Raw genomic sequence first — 22,343 nt, forward strand, 5'->3', positions numbered from 1 at the left:
TGAGCTCCCCCGGTTAGTGGAGCTGGCAAATTATCTTTTCCACCAACTGCAAATTTATTCCTTCACCTAGGCCAGAAGGATGGCTGTAGGTGCTCAACAGGGCCTATCTCAGGCCCGGGGAAGTCAGCAGCCACTGAAGCCTGCTTGGGGGTGGAGGGCACGGTAAATATACCCAAGTACTTAGCGTCTTCCAAGAGCGCCGTTCTTCTCTGGTTCTGGAGGTGTGAGTAGGCTGTGTGGCTGGCTGCTTCTCCCTGCCAAATGTTAGTACCAGCCTGCTACAGTCACTCCTGGGAATGGTGCTTGAGGGCTTCTGGTGATTCAGGTCCAGTAACTCCTCTCTGCTTCTGAACCGTCTCTTCCTCCCCCTCCTGTTCAGTTCTTTTTCTAAATTTGCCTTTGATGTTTCACTTGTTTTTTTCAGACCTTTGTTGTAAGAGGGCTCCCTGGAAGCATCTGTCTATTCTGCCATCTTGGCCCCACCTCTCATGGGTGGTATTCTTGTAAAAGCAGAGAGCCACAGAGATGCAGAGGGAAGACGGCCACGTGACACTGCAATGCAAGCCAAGAACTGCCTGGGGCTACCAGAAGCTGAGAGAGACAGACAGAATCTTCCCGTAGGGCTTTCAGAGTGAGCATGGTCCTGTGACACCCTGAACTGGGACTCTCAGCCTCCAGGACTGTGAGACCATAAACTACTGTTCTTATAAGCCACCCACTTTGTGGCACTTTTTTATGGCAGCCCTAAGAAACTAATAGAGAGGGATAAAGAGAAGAAACAAATGTTCTAGTGGGTATGCAAATTAGGACAGTTTAGAATGGCCAGGTAAAACACAGGACATAGGGTCAAATTTGAATTTCAGATAAACAATGAATAATTTTTAGAATAAGTAGAAAAAATATTCATTGTTTTATCTGAAATACAAGTTTAAGTGAGCATCTTGTGTTTTTATTTGCTAAATCTGCAACCCTACTATTGCAGGAAGAATGGAAAATGAAAACTCTGGTCGAGCTTGGCATGAGAATGGCACGTAGAACACAAGAGAAAGGTCAGTGACAGGTCACCCAGCAATGACCACAAAGGATTTTTATACAGCATACTGGAAAAACATGCAGTCAAGTTCTAGCTGCTTGCTCCTTTGAAACGTGGGCTTTGTTTTTCAGCAGGGTGGAGGCTGGTCTCACTAACCCCAATTTACAGCCAGATTGGAAACCTCAGAGTAGAACTGGTTTCCATGGGAACAGCCTCCCTGCCAACTCCTTGGAGACATTTTCAAGTGCCAGCTGTGCAGAGCCTGTAGTAGGTGCTCAGTAAGGAGAGACATGGTAGATAAATCCCCTAAATTTCAGAGTCTAAAGAATGAGTGACTCTTTTATAAAACTAATTAGCAACACAAAGTGCTCCTCCATGGCTTCATGGATCGATGTTCAATTTTTAAATTATAAACGTGGACAGATCTTCAGCCAAGTTCACTCAGCTGGGAGAGAGAGCTGGGGCAAAAAGTTCCTGGGTAAAAAACAAAAAACAAAAAACAAACCCATTGCCACTGAGTCAGTTCTGACTCATGGTGACCGCAGTGTTACAGAGCAGAACTGAGATCTATAGGTTTTCTTGGCTATAATCTTTACGGAAGCAGATTGCCAGGACTTTCTTCCATGCCATGGCTGAGTGGGTTTGAACTGCCAACCTTTAGGTTAGTAGCTGAATGCAAATAGTTTGCAACACCCAGGGACCCAGGCAAGAAAATGATGTACCCTTTCATCCAAGAATTTGCTTTCTCATTTGATGTCTAAGATGCATACATTCTTAATGGATAAAATAAAACCACATTTTTCCAGAGGTATGCATTGTGTACAAGACAATTGACACAGCCCCTGTTTTCTCGGTCTTTTGTTTTGCCTGGATTGATTTGTTGAAGGAACCATTCTGACAATCCTCCTATTTTATTTGCAGATTTGTGAATACCCAAATGAGCTTGGGCCCCATCAATTCAGATATGATGTAAGTAGAACTCTTTCTTCCCTTTTTCTATTTTTTTTAATTTGCCTTTTCCCAATTATGTAATGGTACAGGACCCATCATTTAAAATTAAGCCTTACATTTGGCTAGGGAGTGGAGTATGCATAGGAAGTTACCATCAAGTTTGATTTCTATTTATTTTTGTATCTGTTCTATTTATGTTTCCGTGTCTTTGACAACATTTGGAAACATTTCCAAAGATCTTTGGGTACGTGGCATGTTTCAAAACCACCTGAACCAACAAATGAATCTGGGTCTTGAAAAGAATATATCCTGTAAGAGGGGAAAAAATGCGGGATCCCAGACGAGTTTCCTGTTTTGTCCTTTGATACACAGTACAGCAAGGACATCACTGGACCCGGGGCTGTTGACCCTGAAGCCCCAGGAAGTGCCTTACAAAGGCATCCAAAGGTGTGCCTTCATCCATGCCCAAATCCCTGATTGTGCCCACAGGTCCCTGACCCTCATGATACCTCTTGCTGGAACTATAGAAGAAATTACCAGGTTTTAGTGTTCATCCTGTTGTTCTTCACAGAGGTAATGAAAGGGAGCGCGTGCTTTGAGGAAACAGATTCCGTATTTATTTTCTGGAGTCCCTGGGTGGTGCCAATGGTTAACACGCTTGGCTTCTAACCAGAAGGTTGGCAGCTCAAGTCCACCCAGGGCTGCCTTGAAAGAAAGGCCTGACAATCTACATCTGAAAAATCAGCCATTATAACCCTGTGGAGCACAGTTCTGTTCTGACACACATGGGGTTGCCAGGAGTCAGGAGTGATTCCATAGTAACTGATTTGCAGGTATTTATTTCACCATCCAGTAATAGAAAGTATACTCTACAAATCCACATAACAGTAGTATGGGGGTAAAACAGGGATCTGCAATACTTTCTGAGTACCTATTTATGCTAGACAGCTGGGAAATGTGAAAATGAAATTAACCCTCTCTCCCCCATGGGACATGAGACATAGTTAAATGATTCAGAGGGAGAAGAGACGCTTGTGTTGGGGAGTAATCAAGAGATAGTATTTTTGTCTTGAGAGATAAAGCATTTTGACAAAGATGAGGGTGAGGACAAGCCAGATGAAGGGACAGCAGAGGGTGTTTTGGAAAGCACATTCCACGGCTATTAGGTTGGAGCTCAAGTACAGGAGATTCTCAGCCTGGTGCTTTGCCTGGCTCTTGACTCCTCAATTTAAGCAAAGAGCTGCCTTAAAGTTATTGTTATTGTTAGCTACCCACTAGTCATCAGCCCCAACTTGTGGTGACCGCATGCATAAAGGAACGAAACGCTGCCCAGTCCTGTGCCATCCTCGTGATTGGTTGCATATTGGACCATTGTGATCCAAAGGGTTTTCACTGGGATGATTTTTGGAAGTAGATTGCCAGGCCTTTCTTCCTAGTCTTAGTCCAGAAACTCTGCTGAAACCTGTTCAGCATCACAGCAACACGCAAGCCTCCACTGACAGATGGGTGATAGCTGTGCATGAAGTTCATTGGCGGGTAATTGAGACTGGGTCTCCTGCATGGATGGTGAGAATTCTACCATTGAACAACCAATGTCTGGATATGGAGGACATTTTCCATAAACGAGAACTATTTAAAGCACAAAAGATGTGTGGAAAAGTACATGCTGTACAACTATTAAGCCGATGATAAAAATTTAAAGTCAACTTTAAAATGTGCAAGGAGGCACATGATCACAATTGTGAGCAAATAAGTCTGAAGATCACTGAAGACCACTGGGTCTTCAAGGCCACATCTCAAAACAGCTGGCAAGTTTTTACAAACTGCTGCTGGAAGTGAAATTCTAGTTTTGCTCTGCAGAGGGCAGCATTGGTAAAATGATAAAGCCTTCGTCCAGTGGATTCCAACTCATAGACTCAAAGTTACCCTCTAGGGATGAGTAGAACTGCCCAACGGGGCTTCCAAGGCTGTAAATATTTTCAGAGGCAGACTGCCACATTGTTTATGGCTGGAGGGTTCTTACCACTGAACTTTCAGCTGCAGCTGAGCACTTAAACACTAAGACACCAGGGCTCCTTGGTAAAAATTTACTGGGCTGTAAAAAGAATTTTTTTTAATGGTACTATGGCAGAACAGGCACAAGCTAGACATTTCCATTACAAGTGGGAGAAACCGAAGGGAAAGAAGGCATAACAGGTACCAAACAAGTCAGCAGAACACATTACATTAGCTCTCAAAGCTTTGAAAATAATTTTCTGCCCTCTGAGACAATTTATACAATGGCCTTGCCCTCCAGATGCAAGTATTGGCCACATTCCAGATTCTGAGTGGAGGCCTCTCCGCCCTGGGCTTCAGCTCCACCTTACAGGCCCACTGGGACAGCAGCTTTGCTCCCTCGGCTTTAGGTGCACCCTTCTCTTCATCCATTTGAGTGGCGACTCCACCCTTAGAAACACCACAGGCTATGGCCATACCTTTTGAGACTGAGGCAACTCAGCTTCTCGTGTTTCTTGTCTCTACAGCTTCCGTTTCTTGGTTTCTTGGCCTCTCGGCTCCTCAGGCTTCACACCCGCATCTGCCCCGCTGGGGCAAGTGTTCCAAAGCTCTGTAGCTCCACCAATAAGTGCCTAGAGCCACACCATTCCGCCAGGAAGCCTCCTGTGCACAGGCACTCAGCTTTCTCACTCCATGGGTCAGCAAGCCTAGCTCTACCGGTAAGTGCCCAGAGGCACCCCACTCCGCCAAGAAGCCTCCTGCATGCAGGCACTTGGCTCTCTCACTCCTTGGGTCCTTGGGTTGGCTCCAGTGCTGTCTCGTGCTGGTCTCCTGGTTCTGCCGTTGTTGGTTCTCTGCTGCTGCAGGTTCTCTCTTGTGCTGGTCCTCTGCTGCTGTGGTTCCTGATTCCATTCAGTTTCAAAACTGCTTCCACATTTTAGGTATCTTAGAGCAGCACCCTGCTCTAGGTACCAAATTCTGTCTTAGTCATCTAGTGCTGCCATAACAGAAATACCACAAGTGGAGGGCTTTAACAAAGAGAAATTTATTTCCTCACAGTAAAGAAGGCTAAAAGCCCAAATTCAAGGCATCAGCTCCAGGAGAAGCCTTTTTGTCTCTGTTGGCTCTGGAGGAAGGTCCTTGTCCTCAATCTTCCCATGGTCAAGGAGCTCCTCAGGCATAGGGACCCCAGGCCCAAAGATGCTCTCTGCTCTCGGTGCTGCCTTCTTGGCGGTATGAGGCCCCCAACTCTCTGCTTGCTTCCCTTTCCTTTTTATGTCTTGAGAGGTAAAAGGTGGTGCAAGCCACACCCCAGGGAAACTCCTTTTACCTTGGATCAGGGAGGTGACCTGAGAAAAGGTGGTGTTACAATCCCACCCTAATCCTCTCAACATAAAATTACAATTACATAATGGAGGACAGCCACACAATACTGGGAATCATGGCCTAACCAAGTTGATACACGTATTTTTGAGGGGACATAATTCAATTCATGATACCTCTCCAGGAAAGAATAAATCCTCTCCACCACTAAAGACAAGCAGTTATTGATTAAACACCCATATTCAAAAGACATTTCCCTGAACATAAGCAAAACAGCCCCCAGCTCTATTTGTTTACAAAATATGTTGTTGTTGTTAGTTGCCACGGAGTTGGCTCCGACTCATGGCAACCCCATGAATAACAAAATGAAACATTGCTCAGTCTTGTACCATCTTTACAGTCGTTGGTATGCTTAAATCCATTGTTGTTGCCACTGCGTGTTTTGAGTGTCTTCCAACCTAGGGGGCTCATCTTCCAACACTATATCAGATATTATTCTGATGTGATCCTTAAGGTGTTAATTGGCTACTTTTTAGAAGTAGCTCACCAGTCATTTCCTCCTAGTCGGTCTGAGTCTGGAAGCTCCACTGAAACCTGTCCACCATGGGTGACCCTGCTGGTATTTGAAACACCAGTGGCATTTTTTCCAGCATCATAGCAACACACAAGCCACCACAGCACAACAAACTGACAGATGGCAATGTATAGGAAACACCAACATGGGCACTTCTGCAGGAAGAAAGATGGACTGAGAAAACAGCAGTTGAGTAAATTAATAAAGACACACTCATTCTGTGGTTGAATCTACAGGAGACAAGTGTCCACACTGCATAACACTGGGTGGTCTTAAAACCGAGAAAAAACCCAGTGCCGTAGCTGTGCCCTATTTCTTCACTTGTCAAGGACATAGACTGGCTTATTCTGGCATTGGCTTATTCCAGGCTCAATCCTTAGCTACCATGGCCCACACGACCGGTGTCCTATTTTCTGATGGTAAAACCAAGAGCCTGGTACCCAGGTAGGGATGGTGTTTATTTTACTTCGGTTTCAGTGTCCCAAAACCAGTGCTTTGGTCCTGGCACTGAAAAGTTGAACTGGAAAACTCAGCCCTAACCAAAAACCAAACAAAACCCACTGCCGTCGAGTCAATTCCAACTCATAGTGACCCTATAGGATGGAGTAGAACTGCCCGATAGAGTTTCCAAGGACCGCCTGGCTGATTCGAACTGCCGACCTCTTGGGTAGCAGCCGTATTCAGCTGTAACCTGCCCTAAAATGGGGGTGTTGACCGTGTGCTCTGTAAGTCACGGGATGAGAGAACGAGGGAAGAGGAAAGGACTACCTTCTATGTTCAGTGACATTTTTACTTACCACTCTTACCCCTCAATAAACAGAGTATTCTAGAGGATTAACCCCAGACATGCCAGAGACGGGCATGTAAGGCTCTCAGGAGGTAACTTGCAAGGTCTAAACCTACATCCTATGCCTCAGCAGCAGCAAGACCAGGTACCATCCAGGATAACCTACGCCCCTAGGATGAGACCCTGACTACCCAGCCAGGAAGCCACCATGCCTGGGACTTCCTCAGTGGGTCAGACCCAGGAAGGTTTGGTGAACTTTAGGGATGATAATGGTTAGAAACCATTATTGTTGTTAGCTGCCGTCAAGTCAACCCCCAACTCATGGTAACCCCATGTCCAATGGAACAAAACACTGCTCCATCCTGTACCATCCCCATGATGGGCTGTGGATGGGAATGCGAAATTAGTTGAAAAGGAAAAATGTCATCCCACTGTAAGAATTAAAGGTCTTGGAAGGAGCTCCAAAGAATACAAGCTATCAAAGAGATAAGACACAGGGATTGCTTTCACTTAGAGTTTTGATTCTTACTTTGGTTTTTTATTTTGGTTTGGTTTCCAGATATCCGTGATTTCCTTTGCGATCTGAAAGAGAATCTAGAATTCACCCAAGTTCTTAAAGTAAACCAATTTTATTTTGCCATCTTTAGAAAAATTAATCTATGTCTTCACACATTTTCAGAAGAAGACAGAGAAGGCTTTTTCTTGTGTAAAAAACCATAACGAAGTGATTCCATTCCTTGAAGACCAGGAATCTGATTTCTAGGTGCAGGAATTGGGGAAAAACGACACTTATCAGTAGCATCCTCAGTTCCTACTACTCAGAGCTTTCTACCTACCAAGCACTACAGGGAGCACTCTGCGTACATCAGCTCTCCTAGACGTCACAGGCAAGCACTGAGGAAACTGCGGCTTAGCAAGGCTGTGGGTTTGCCAAAAGTCACACAGCTATAACATCCAATGGGATCAAATCTACATCTGTCGAGCCAGAAACCCGTGCTCTTAACCAACTTTGCTGTGCCAACTCCCTGGACTGGCCCAGAGTAGTGGCTCCACAAACATTTGTCAAGTAAAAGAATGACCCCATGGAACACTTCAAACAAGAAGACAAAAACATAGGGGGGAGGGAGGTTTTAAAATATACATTCTTTTTGACTCAGAAATTCCATTTTTAAGGATTTATACCAACAAAATAATTACATAAGATAATAATTGAGTGTACAAGGATAGGAGGCCCTGGGTGGTGGAGAGGGTTAACATGCTCAGCTGCGATCTGAAAGTTTGGAGGTTGGAGTCCACCTAGAGGTGCTTTGGAAGAAAGGCCTGGTGATCTACATCCAAAAAACCAGCCATTGAAAACCCTATGGAGCGCAGTTCTACTCTGATACACATGGAGCCCACTCAACGGCAACTGGTTTACTGGTTTGTACAAGGATATGTATCACGCCTACATATTCAACAACAGGGAGTTAAATGAAGTATAGGATACTCGTGCCCTGGAAAACTATTTGGCTATTATAAATCATAATGCAATTCTGTATCTACTGACAGAAAAATGTTGATGATGCTGATAGATTACAGCTATATACCAAAATGTAATCTCACCACCCAAAGATAGTTATTAACAAGTAATTTTTTTAATAAAAATATGGATAATGTTAAAAATAAAAAGATGAAGATATTGCAGCCTGTTGATATCAGCCTTGTAAATAAAAATCACTAGTAATATCAATACCCATGGTTATAGTCAGTGTGCATTTCCATTGTGCTTAAAGGGAGCAAGGGAAGGCAGAAGAAAGGCGAGAGAAGTGGACATGAGTGAGAATGGCCTTGACGTCGTGGGCATGTGTCCACCTCTCTTTCCCACTGGTCAAACGGAGGATGTGGTTTCTGGGAGACAAGTCAAGCCGTTCCCCATGGTGCATGGCTCTCCCAAGAACAGCGGGCTGCTTCCCTCGGAAGGAAATATGTTGTCCCTCCCTGTGGTGGGGAGCACCTGGCTCAGAAGACCAAAAAGCCAAACCTGTTGCTGTTGAGTCGATTCCGACTCCTAGGAACCCTATAGGACAGAGTAGAACTCCCCATAGAGTTTCCAAGGATCGCCTGGTGGGTTTGAACTCCTGACCTTCATGGTTAGCAGCTTTAGCACTTAACCACTATGCCACAGGGCTTCTGCTTGGCTCAGAAGGGATTAGGAATTTGAGATGTAACCATCCTCACCCTGAGATGCCTTGGCAGGGCAGGTATGTGAAACATTTAATTGCTCCACAAACCCTGACAACTTGACCACTGGCCGGAATAAAAAGGAGTTTTCCCCCTTTTCTTTCATTTTTTTTTTTTTTTTCAATTTTTATTGTGGTAAGATAAACGTAGCAAAACATTCCAACCACTTTCACATGTATGGTTAGTGGCATCAGCTACATTCTCCACACTGTGCAACTACCACCCCTTCTCCTTTTCTGCTGACCTGGCTGGAGTCCTCGCTCAGGGAATTATGGCTGAGGTGGCTCATCCACACCTGTGTGCCTCAGGGAACTGAAGGTGATTTCAGTAGGTGCAGCCTTAAAGCCCTTCCCACCGCAGCTCTTGAGATGTGGAAACTGGATGAAGGCCAGACACCCAAACAACCAGGGCAGGGCAGGGGATCTTTCTCAATTCACATCAAGTCAGGGGTTGGACTGCCCTCTGGCACATCTGGCCAGAGGAGGAGGCAACCAGGGCATCGGTCCAGTGGAACAGGTTGTTTTCTTGCAGATTGGTGTGGTTGTGTTTGTATGTCATGGCTCACCCAGAAGCAAATGCAGTTTTGATTCACAAGCGGTAAACCTCAGTCTGTGCCAGAGGAGGGAAGTCATTCTTTGGGGGTCTTTGGAGGCTGGATAAAGCCAGACCATCTGAAAGCTGCTTTTGTGCAGCATGATTTCTCGGCCTCTCATAAAAGTGCTGTTTCTGAACTACCTTTTCATACTCTGATACTTGTTGCATCAAGGGAAGTTGTATCCACTACAACAATGTCACTGTAGCATGCTATTGAGGATGTGACCCATGTGGCTGACAGTTTCAATCCCCTTTCCCAGGGCTCTTAGGGGAAAGGTCCCTCAGTTTGAAGAACCAGAAAAATGTGCACTTCTCCTGAGAGTCAGCATATTTTCTCATCTGGATATTGTTGAGTCTTGTAACTCATAGCATTTCCCTCTTTGCTTTGGATGCAAGGAAGCTAAAAGCCAAATTTGTTACTCATTTCTAGCAACTTGTATAGTACCTTCTAGCGTGCATTTTCTGTGCTTACTTAGTACTTGAATTCTTCTTGTTTTCCTACCCTTGCTTTCCTTTTGTCCTAATTTCCTCATCTCCAGGTCATTGTTTATTATATTGGATGTATCCCAAAGTCTCCCTGGATTAGTCAGAGTAGGCTAACTGTAGTAACAAATGACCGAAAATCTCAATATGAGAAAAGTTCACCTCTCACTTACCCTAAGTCTAATGTGGGTGTTCTTTGGTTCTTCCTCCTAAATGGAGACACAGGAACCCAGGTTCTTTATATCTTATAGCTCTGCCATAATCAGCATGTAGCCCTATAGTCACTACATGAGGTAGAAAAGTGGGAAGCACATCAAACACTTAACTACTTCAGCCCGGAAATGCCATGCATCATTTCTTTCACACTCCATTGGCCAGAAGTAGTCACCTAGATGAAAAGCTACCAGGATATATTGCCCCCAGCTGGACTGCCACTTCCCAACAACTCTACACTAGGGAAAAGGAACACAAGTCATTGGTGGTCAGATAACTGTCTCTGCCACACTCCCTAAGTTCTTTCTCGGAAAAGAAAAATTAAACTAATTAAATAGACTTTAGATAAAAGAGAAATATTTCTTCTCTTTGCAAAAGAATAGGACTATCAATTAAGAAGGTCCCTGCGTGGCTCAAACAGGTTGTGCTCGACTACTAACCTAAGGGTTGGCAGTTCGAATGGATCCAGTGGTGCTGCGGAAGAAAAGCCTGATGATCTGTTTCCATTAAGATTCCCCCCGCCAAAAAAAAAAAAACCTTTTGCTGTTGAGTCGATTCCAACTCATAGTAACCGTATAGAACAAGAGTAGAACTGCCCTACAAGGTTTCCAAGGAGTGCCTGGTAGATCCAAACTACTGACCTTTCAGTTAGCAGCTGAGCTTTTAACCACTGCACCACTAGGGCCCCTTCATTAAGATTACAGCCAAGAAAACTCTATGGAACAGTTCTACTCTGTAACACCTGGGGTTGCCATGAGTCGGAATCGACTTGACAGCAATTGGTTGGGGTTTTTTTTGGATCAAGAAATAACCAAAATTATAAAGACCTGTAGCTAGATTCCGGAGGCAGTGGTGTTTCAGTGGTCGATTTCTTGCCTTCTATGCGGGAGATCTGGTTTAAATTCCTAGCTAATGCACCTCATATGTAGCTACCGCCCGTCTGTCAGTGGAGGCTTACATGTTGCTGCAATGCTGAATAGGTTTAAGCAGATCTTCCAGACTAAGACATACTAGGAAGAAAGGCCCAATAATCTACTTCTGAAAGCCAGCCAATGAAAACTCTATGGATCACAACAGTCCAATCCTGTTGTGTGTGGGATGCATTGGCTCACCATGAGTTGGGGGCTGACTCAATGGCAGTTGACAACAACATGGCTAGACTCTATGCTGGGCATTGTAGGTGATGCAACAGTGTAAGCCATAGTTCTTGCCTCTAAGTTGATTATAGTGGTTTATGCATACCATCCACACTTCTGCCTCCAGGTTAGGAACAGAAGTAGAAGCTCCAAAAATCATTCCATATTAAGACATCAATGTGCTATGTCTCTTCCTTTTCCTCAGTGAGCTCTGTAAAGGGAAGTGTGAATGCAGCGAGAAGCTGCCTCGGCTGTGGGTGAGTACATCCGTCCCAGGGGTGGGGAGGAACCTCAGAGGTGACATGGAGGGGGACGGTCTCTCTCCCCCTACAAAACTCTCTCCTGCTGATGGACTCGTTTATTCTGTACCCTCTAAACAGGCTATATTCATGTATTTACCTTTTCAATAAATACTTAAGGAAAACCTACTATATGTCAAGCATTTTTCTAAGCACAAGAAATACAATATCCTTTCCTTCCCAAAGCTTCTAGCCTGAAGGGGGATATAGAAATTAAACAAGTCATAACACTGGAAGCTGTTCAATGTCATGGCTGGGGAGTAATAGGTGCTTCAGACATACAGAACAGGCACACCTGATACTACTCAGCCTGTTCCTGTCAGCTCTGGGCTTAGATTTTACCCTATTTACAAGCTAGTAGGAAACCCTGGTAGTGTAGTGGTTAAGTGCTACCACTGCTAACCAAAAGGCCAGCAGTTTTAATCCACCAGGCTCTCCTTGGAAACTTTATGGGTCAGTTCTACTATGAGTCGGAGTTGACTTGACGGCAATGGGTACGTATGAACGAGCTAGTGGGTTAGCCTGTTGTGGTTTCATGGATGCTGACAGAAAACATGAGACTCCTGTGTCATAGACAAAGGGCTCCGTAGCTCACAGCTAACCAGCAGTATGAGCATCATATTTGCATCGTTTCCCTTCCTTCCAGTCCCACCTGGGAGACAGAGGGCCCAGGTAAATGCTGTGCCCATAGAGGTTTGCAATATAGGGGAGGAACCCTGAGCTTGGGGAATTCACCTCTTTTTTAGCAGGTGGTAAGCCAGTCTGCTGCTTGTCTGGGGCAGATGCTACCTTGTCCCTTGAGATTATTCACTGTAAGCACAACACTGAGAAAAGCCAAGGTAAAGAGTAGTCAGGACAACAATTGGTCTCTATTCACCTGGAGCAACAGAGGAAGGAGGCTAACTGCCTCCATGAACACCTGCCTCCTTTGCCGTGAGACCAGAAGAACTGGATGGTGCCCAGCTATCATTACTGAACATTTTGATCAAAGATTCTATAGAAGAATCTTGATCAAAAGGGGGAGAAATACAGAATGGAATTTCATATTCAAATTTTAAATTCCTAGAGCCATGAAGGTTGGATGAACTCCTAAAACTGTTGCCCTGTGATAATCTTTAAACCTTAAACCAAAAATATCCCCCAAAGTCTTCTTAAAACCAAATAATAATTTAATTAAACTAGTAAAAAAAAAAAAAAAGTCTGCCTTGCACATTATGCTCTTTTAAGACCTATGTATATGGAATCAAATTGGCAATAGCAACTGGAAAGATTAGATAGGAACCTTAGCAGGGGAATTGAATTTATGGTAATGGAGGTGGAATAACCCAGTGAAGGAGGATGAGAATGGTTGCACGACTTGAAGGATGTAATCATTGTCACCAAATGGTACATGTAAAAATTGTTGAATTGATGGATGTTTTGTTGTGTATATTCTCAACAACAACAAAAATTAAAAAAAAAGCGTCAGGGGCTTGCATTCTTGGCAGACCCAGCAGGAATGTGCAAGGATGCTCTGAGCCCATAGCAGATGACCTCTGATAACAGTTTCCCACCGGAATTCAAGCTCTGAATCCTAATTCAAGCCTCCTCCTGCTCAAAGCCTTCTCAGACCCTCATCCATCTCTTCCATCCCCAATGTTTTTTCTTTACATTCCATTTTGACGCTTAATCACTTGCTGCCTTCTGTGGTAATTTTTGTATTCCTGCAGTGCCTCATACTGGATAATGATTCAAAAACTACTTAGAAGGGCATAAAAGAAAGCCTTTCTATGTCTACCTCTAGGGTGGTCAGTGGAAAGTAGGGAGACAGGGACTTTTCATTATCACTTTCAGATAGCCTTGGGCACAGAGCTTAATGTCCTCCTGCCTGGATTCCTGGCCTGTCAGTTGCAGATAATGGTATTTGCCTAACTTGGTTTCAGAATTAATTAGTGGTTGTAGTGCACTTTGAGGCCTACAGATGAAAGGCTTTATGCAAGCACGATACACCAACATCATCACCATCATCATCACCTCCTTGTGTCCTAAAGATCAAGTGATGAGTTCCCACACAAAGCTTCCAAGAGTCTTGGCCTTACTAAGCTGTTCAAACTGCTCCTCTAGGCTTTTTTAAAGGATCAACACACTTTCCTTTCTTTGAGACCTTGCTACCAGGAACTAAGAGTTAGCCACAATTTCTGAGAGACCCGTGTTTTATACACCCTAAATTGGCTGTGTCTTTCTTCCAGCAATCAAGCCTAGAGATTTCGATTATACTCCAAATTCAGAGTACAAAAGAGATATATTAGGAGTGGGGAGAAAAGAAAAGCCTTTAGAGAAATTTTGAAAAAATCTAAGAACTCCTCACAAAATTGTTTTACTTTTTTCTCCCAGAATGTCTCCCTAATAAATTTACTTTTTCTGGTTGCTAGATGGTATTATAAAGAGGAGTATTATTTTCTTTTAACTTAATACTATGGACTGGATCCCACACCCTTGGGAGCTTGTCAGTCTCTGAACATAATAGAAGTTCAGATTCTAATTGTGAAAACCAGAGTCTTTTCCTGGGGAAACAGGTAGGGGTTTCGGTAACATTGCTTTTGGAGGTGGGAGCTGGGACCAGAGGTGGTGGGGGTGGTGAAGTGATAGGGACAAAGCATGGGAGTGGGGTTAGGTTAGGGCGGAAGGACCAGATGTTTCCCCAGTACATAGATTTAGTTTTCTTGGCCTAGTACAGAGGCAGCAAAATCAAATGGTTACCTTACTCAGCAGCCCTGGTTCCTGCGACCAGTTAGTTGGAGTCCTGATGCTTCTGGGAAACCATCTAAATTCAATGCTTGTCACTGAGTTTCTGTTCATGTTGGTGCAATAATTTGGAAAAGGATTAGTGGTGATGGTTGCACAACAAAATGAAGGTAATCAACGCCACTGAATTGTACATATTAAAAATGCTGAATTGGCAAATGTTTTGTTTTATATATATTTTTCTCACAATTAAAAAAAATTGAATGGATTGCTAAACCAGTGTACGCTCTTCCACTTATCATTGATGCAGGTATCATTAGCATTGAAATGTGAAACTGGTGAGGGTTGAAGAACTGAACTTACTCAACCACTCCTGAGGTTCCAGCCCCGGCTTGTCTTCAGGTGAACAATGATGGTGCATAAGGGACTGAAAGTTTGATTTTGAGTCTGTGATGATTCAGATGCTTAGTCAGGTAGTAATGACAACAGCAGGTGTGTTTACAGTTCTTCCTGTGTGTCAAGTATTGTTCTAAACCTTTCGTATAAAATAAGCCATTTAATTCTCAAACGCCCCTATGAAGAAGTGTCTATTATTACCTCTACTTTAGAGATAAGGAAACTGAGGCAAGAAGGGTTTAAATGTCTTATCCAAGGTCTCACGGCTAATAAGAAGCAGAGCCAGAACCTGAACTAAGACTGTCTATGCTTAGAACTATTAAACTATCCATGAGTCTACGAGCGCCCTTTCCTGTCTTTTAGCAATGCCCTGTGACAGGAAGTCTAAGGCCCTATATCTGGGCTGGATTTAAATCAACAATTTTCTCCACACCCTGGAATTTTCATCCCTAGAAAATATCTGCAAGTGTGACTAAGCACAGAGTAGGAAGTAGGGTGGAGGCCAGCTGGGTAGAGGCCACATAATGACCATGAGGTGTTGATAGAAATGCTTGTTGATGCTGAAGCACTAAAGGAAGGTGATGAAGCCATGGATCCACTCATCCCGTGGCTGAGATAGTGCCATTTTGTTGTTTGTTTCTCTTGTTTTTGTTTTTTTAACTACTCGGACTCAAGATGGATAACTTAAAGGGATTTCTGTTGGTGATGAGAAAATCTCTCAGAATGTAGAGCAAAAAGACAAAAAGGTCTCTTCAACAAATGATGCTGGAACAAAAAAAAGTGAATCTAATCAGACTTCACGCCTGTCACGCAAATTAACTCAAAATGGATCAGGTGTAATGAGATGTAGTCAAAATGGAATATATTTACCCAAATATAAACGCAAAACTATAAAACATTTAGAAGGTAACACTGGAGAAAATCTAGGTGATTTTGGCAATGGCTTTTTAGATACAATTCCAAAAGCACAAGCCATGAAAGATAAATTCATAAATTGGACTTTATTAAAATTAACATACTTCTGTTTTGTGAGAGTCACTGTTAAGAGATTGAAAAGAAAAATCATAGACTGAGAGTAAGATTTAGAAAACACCAAAAAAAAAAAACAAAAAAAAAACCCGTTGCTGTCAAGTTGATTCTGACTCATAGTGACCCTGTATCTGGTAAATAATTTGTGTCCAAAATGTACAAAGAACTCTTAAAACTCAACAATAAGGAGGCAGAGCCCACATGGCACCCCAGAAAGACACCACGCCATTCCCCTGCAGCAAAGATGCAAAAAACTGCGTAAAAACAGATACAACTGTCAACCCTGGAAACCTGAGCATCAAATGAAGGGATAAAGAACTAGATCAAATACTGAATCGAAGAAGAAACTGGTGGAAAAGACAGAAGGAAGAGAGATACAGAGTGGAGGCCCCCTGCCAACTCACATGGCACAGCATCGCCATGTGGAAACAGCCAGCAATGGCCCCAGACAGAGACTATATAGGAAGGTGACTTCACGGAGCTCCCAACAGGAGACAGAGCACCTGGTAACCAGGAATCCACACATTCCCATCCCTCACCCTTCTGGTGAGAAGAAGCAAGAATGCCCCCAACCCAGCAGCCCCCACCACTGAGGTCCACAATACAAGCCTCCACCCCCAACCACCAGGTGCACCTCACCCCTCTGACCTTGCTGCTTTTTTCCCCCTTTCTCTTTTTCTTCCTTTTCTTTCTCCCTCCCACTTAGCCTCATACACCAACTCCCCCCCCTTCCTGCCCGCTCCTGTCATACCGCCATTTTTTTTCTTTCTTTTCTTTCTCCCATACATCTAGCCTCATATGCCACCTCCCCTCCATACCAGCCTCTGGGTTGACCCTGCCCCCACATGCTGGCCCCACTATTCCACTATTTTTTCTTTGTTTTCCTTATTTTCTTTCTCCCTCCCACTTAGCCCTGTGTACCACGCCGTCTCCCTTCCCACCATCTCCCAAGTCTGCCCTGCCCCTGCTCAAGGGCCTCCACCATGCCACCATTTTTTTTCTTTTTCTCTCTCCCTCCCACCTAGCCCCATAAACCACCTTTTCCCTTCCCACCAGTCCCTGCTGCACTGCCATGGCTAGAGAGCCACTGGCCCGCTCCCACTCCAAATCCACCCCACCTCCACCCACCAGCTCCTGCCCCATCACAATTTTTTCGTTTTCTTTTTTCCTTTTCTTTCTCCTTCCCACCTACCCTGTATGCCATCTCCCCTCCCTACTGACCCCCAGGTTCACCCTGTCCACACTCACCCACCCCAACAGAATCACATATTTTTTTTCCTTTCTTCCTATTCTTTCTCCCTCCCACCTAACCCGGTACACCACTTCACCCTCTTTCCACCAGCCCCTGCTGTCCACCAACCTTTCATCACCCCAGGTCCACCCCACACCTACCCACTGGCTCCAGCCATGCTGCCATTATTTTTTTTTCCTTTCTTTTTCTTTCTCCATCCCGCCTAGCACAATCAGCCACCTCCTCTCCCTTTCCACCAGTACCTGGGTCTGTCCCATCCTCATTTGACATCCCCTACCATGCTGCCTTTTTTTTTGGTTTTTACCATGCTGCCATTATTTTTTTTTTCACTTTTTTCCTTCCTTACTTTTCTTTCTCCCTCCTACCTAGCCACATACACCAACTCTCCGCTTCCTACCAGTCCTCAAAGTGCCACCATGCATAGAGTGTCACCAGCACGCCAACCTGCCACTGCCAGGTCCATCCCACCCCCACCTACAAACCCCCAATTCAGTTATTTTTTTCTTTTCCTTTCTTTTTCTTTCTCCTTAACACCTAGCTCTGTACACCACCTACCCCCCACTTCTCACCAACCTCAAGGTCCAACCCACCCACACCAGCTGGCTCCCAACACACTGCCTTTTTTCTTTTCTCTCTTTCTTTTTTTCTTCCTTCCTTCCTTCTTTCTCTCTTTCTCTCTCTCTTTTCTTTTCTTTCTCCCTCCCACTAACCCTGTATGCCACCCTTTCTGCTGGTCCCCACCATGCCACCATGGCTAGAGTACCCCTGGTGCTCAGGTCCACTGCCACACTGTGCCTGCACTGTCCCTGCTCTCCCACCACTATACCAGCTGCTGAATGATGGGAATCAAGCCCCTACCACTCCCTGTCTGAAACTCCGCCCACCTGACAAGGGGCTGTAAACCCCCCCACACCACTGGATCAACATCAAGAGGCAGACAGCACCTTCCCAGTCTGCCCTCAGTCCCCTCACTAAACCAGTGTACAGTGAAATGGGCCCACCTTGCCTGCTGTTGCCCAGCCCACCTAGATAAGGTGGTGAGAGTACTCACAGACAAGCAAGCAGCAAAGCACACCTGGCCTGCCCCCAATATATCAAAATAAAACAAAAAAGTAGGATGAAACAAATTAATATACAATAAATAAAAAAAGAAAGTAATACACTTATGTATTACTGTAGACAGCAGCCCATATTTAAGGTGAAAAAAAGGACAATATGACTCTAATAAATGACAAAAATGAAGAATCAGATGACCTTCAGGTAGAAGGAAACACAATGGAACTACCTGATATGAAATTCAAAATACTAATATTTGGGGTTCTCCAAGAGATTAGGAAAGAGATCAAAGAAACACAGATAAAACCAAGGAAAAAATAGAAAAAATCTTGGAAAACAGATAAAACTAACAAAAACATAGTCTAAATCAGGGAAAACACCGACGAAGCAAAAGAAGACTTCAGGAAAATAATACAATAACAAAACATCAAAATAAACAATTAGAAATCATACAAAAACAGCAACTAGAAATCCAAAAGATAAACAACATTTCAGAAATGGACAACTCAGTAGGAGGTTTTAGGAGCAAGTCTGAAACAATGGAAGACAGAATCAGCAAGATTGAAGACAAATACTACATGGGCACCACTTAGTATGAGGAAAAATCAGAGACTCTGGCCATCGGACTCTCGGCTAATTCAGAACTGAAGCCACTCCTGAAGTCCACCTTTCAGCCAGAGATTAGACAGGCCTATAAAACAAACAGTAACACTTGTGAGGGACATGCTTCTTAGTTCAGTCAAGTATACGACATCAGATGGGCAACAGCCCCCCAAAAGCACAGACAAGAAAGCAGAAAGGGATAGGAAAACTGGATAAATGGACACAGGGAACCCAAGGTGGAAAGGGAAAGGCACAGAGTGCTGACACAATGCAGGGATTGCAACCAATGTCACAAAACAATTTGTGCATAAATTTTTGAATAAGAAACTAAATTTGTGCTGTAAACTTTCACCTAAAATGCAATAAAGTAAAAATAAATGAAAAACTGAAACAGAGAAACAAAGACTTGTTCAAACTTAGAAAATGATAAATTTCAAGGTAAGTACAAGGAAAGTTAACAAACCTATTCATCAAAATAAAAAAGAAGAAAAACACAAAGATTCAGAAAACACAAAATGTATATTAATGAAATAAATGAAAATAAAATCCACAAAGAAAAAGAACTCGGCACAAGAATGTAAGAGGAACAACAACAAAAAATTGTCGGCACCACAAAAAAGCACAAGAATATGACAGCAATAAACTCATACCTATCAATAATCACACTGAATGTAAATGGCTCAAATGCACCTGTAAAGAGACACAGAGTGGCAGGGTGGATTAAAAAACGTTACCCATCAATATGAGGCCTACAAGAGACACACCTTAGAAACAAAGAAGTAAATACATTAAAAATCAAAGGATGGAAAAAATATACCAGGCAAACAGTAACCAAAAAAGGGCAGGAGTGGCAATACTAATCTCAGATAAAATTGACTTTAAAACAAAATTCACCATAAAAGACAAGGAAGGACATATAATGATCAAATGGACAATGCACCAAGAAGATATAACCTTAATAAATATCTATGCACCTAATGGCAGGGCTTCAGAATACATAAAACAAACTCTAACAGTACTGAAAACAGAAACAGACAGTTACACAATAATAGTAGAGGACTTCAACACACAACTCTTGGTAAAGGACAGAACATCTAGAAAGAATCTCAACAAAGATACAGTAAATCTAAAAGCAACAATCAACCAACTTGATCTCATAGACATGTATAGAACAATCTACCCAACAGCAGCAAAGTACACATTCTTTTCGAATGCACATAGAACATTCTCCAGAACAGACCACATTTTAGGCCACAAAGGAAACTTCAATAAAATTCAAAACACAAAGCATTCTCTCTGATCACAAGACCATAAAAGTAGAAATCAATAACAAGAAGAGGAAGCAGAAAAAATCAAATACATGGAAACTGAAAAACACCTTACTCAAAAACAACTGGGCAATAGAAGAAATCAAAGAGGAAATAAAAAAAAGTTCCTAGAATCAAATGAGAATGAAAATATATCATACCAAAACTTTTGGGACACAGCAAAGGCAGTGCTCAGAGGTAAATTTATAGCAATAAATGAACACATGAAAAAAGAAGAATGGGTCAAAATCAAAACATTGGCCCTACAACTTGAATAAATAAAAAGAGAACAGCAAAAGAAGTCCACAGGCACCAGAAAAAGGAAATAATAAAGATGAGAGGAAAAACAAATGAAATAGAGAACAGAAAAAACAATAGAAAGAATCAAGAAGACCGAAAGTTGGTTCTTGGAAAAGATCAACAAAATCGACCAGCCATTGGCCAAGCTGACAAAAGAAAAACAGAAGAGGAAGCAAATAACCCAAATAAGAAATGAGATAGGGCAAGTTAAAACAGACACAACTGAAATGAAAATGATTCTAACAGAATGCTGGGTGCATGGAACGTTTTTCTCTATTCTTTTATTTTCAATCTGTGTCCTTATGTCTAAAGTGTGTTTCTTGTAGACAGCAAAAGGACGGATCATGCGTTTTATGCATTCTGCCACCCTCTGCCTTTTGCATGGGGCATTTAGATAACTTACATTTAAGGTTATTACTGAAAATGAATTATCCACCCCACTCATTTTGCTATTTGCTTTTTGAGTGTTTCATATCTTCTTTGTTTTTTTTATTCTGATTTTTCTTTTTTTGTTTTTATTTGACTGCTTTTTTGTGATGAACCTTTTTGTTATCTTCCTTCTTTTCTTCTGAATGTTTCTTCTTGGTAATTTCTTAGTGGTTACCCCATATATTACATTACACAACTTACAATTACAACAACGTTTAACAAACAACTACAGTTAACGTTCAACCTTAACAATAAATCTATTCCCAATAGGCTCTTCCCTCCCCTATTTCTGCTGTTGTGTCTCCATTGACATCAATATACAACCTATATTTGAAAAGTTTACTTTGTACTTATTTCTTCTTGATGCTCTTGACTTTCCCTTTGGAGTACTCCCTTGAGTAATGCTTGCAAAGCTGGTCTGGTAGTGGCAAATTCCCAGAACTTCTGTTTGTTTGGGAATATCTTGATTTCCTCCTCATTTTTGAATGACAACTTTTCTGGATAAAGAATTCTTGGTTGGTAATTGTTTTGGTTCAGTATTTTGTATATGTAACTCCATTGTCTTCTGACCTCTTGAGTTTCTGGAGAGAAAGCCACACTGATTCTTATGAAAGACCTTCGGTATGTTATATTGTATTTTTCTTTTCCTGCTTTTAGAATTCTCTCCTTGAATTTTAGTAGGATATGGAGCGAAGTTGATCTTTTTGTGTCTCTTCTGATTGAGGTTCATGTAGCTTCCTGTATTTGCAGGCTTGGTTCTCTGTTTAGGTCTGGGAAATTCTCTCTGATTATCTCTTTGGAAATTGTTTCTGTGAATTTATTGTTGTCATGGTGCTCTGGGATTCCGATAATTCTGATGTTATATTTCTTAGTTGAATCCCACATTTCCTTTTGGTTTTGTTCTCTTTTCTTTGTTCTTGTCTCTTGTTTCTCTTGAGGCTTACTAAATTCAGGTTTTTTTTTTTTGTCTTCTAGTTCATTTATTCTATCTTCTGTCTGTTCGACTTTATTGTTGAGTGTTTCTCTTGCTTTTTCTAATTCAGATGTTTTATTCTTCAGTTCCAGTAACTCTCTCTTTTTTGTGTGTGTTTTCAATTTCTTTTTTAAGTGTCTCATTTTTTTCCTCCATATGTTTCCTAATCTCTGCTAGTTCGTTTTCTGCGTGCTTTTTGCTTTCTTTAAACATATTTAGAACCATCATCTGAAAATTATCAATTCTTTCCATTATTCTGGTCTCCATAGGAGAGACTTCTTCTTCTTCATGTTTTACTTTTGATTGTTCCTTCTTCTCTTGTGATTTTGTGTGTTCTACTATCTTTTGATGAACTTGGGCCATTTTGTTATCTTTTTTTCTGTTTGAATTTTGTATTCTGTTTATTATTGGAAAATTTTCTAATTGGGTGCCCTGGTGGTGCAGTGCCCAAGCATCCAGCTGCCACCCAAGAGGCCAGGGCCTGCAACACCAGGTGCTCCATGGCTGAAAGATGCAGCAGTCTCCACGAAGACTCACAGCTCTGGGAACCCCATGGGGCAGCTTCTCTTAGCCCCTCAGATTCACTATGAGTCAGAATGACCCAGTGTAGCAGGCTTGGTATCTTTTTCTGTGAACCACTAGATGGCACTCTTATCATCAGGTTTT

General features: G+C 42.7%; 1 protein-coding gene across 3 annotated transcripts in view; it reads right to left on the minus strand.

The window, feature by feature from the left end:
• CYSLTR2 (cysteinyl leukotriene receptor 2) overlaps positions 1-22,343 on the minus strand; it is a 215,424-nt gene that overhangs the window by 131,333 nt on the left and 61,748 nt on the right. The window contains exon 3 of one of the 3 annotated variants that reach the window (XR_007513057.1): positions 14,348-14,438. The exons of the other annotated variants lie outside the window; for them this stretch is intronic. The gene's annotated coding sequence lies outside the window, so the exon portion shown is untranslated. The remainder of the gene's footprint in view (positions 1-14,347; positions 14,439-22,343) is intronic. 3 annotated transcript variants of the gene reach the window in all.

This window comes from Elephas maximus, chromosome 14 (assembly GCF_024166365.1).
Source record: "Elephas maximus indicus isolate mEleMax1 chromosome 14, mEleMax1 primary haplotype, whole genome shotgun sequence".
NCBI classification, from domain to species: Eukaryota; Metazoa; Chordata; class Mammalia; order Proboscidea; family Elephantidae; genus Elephas; species Elephas maximus.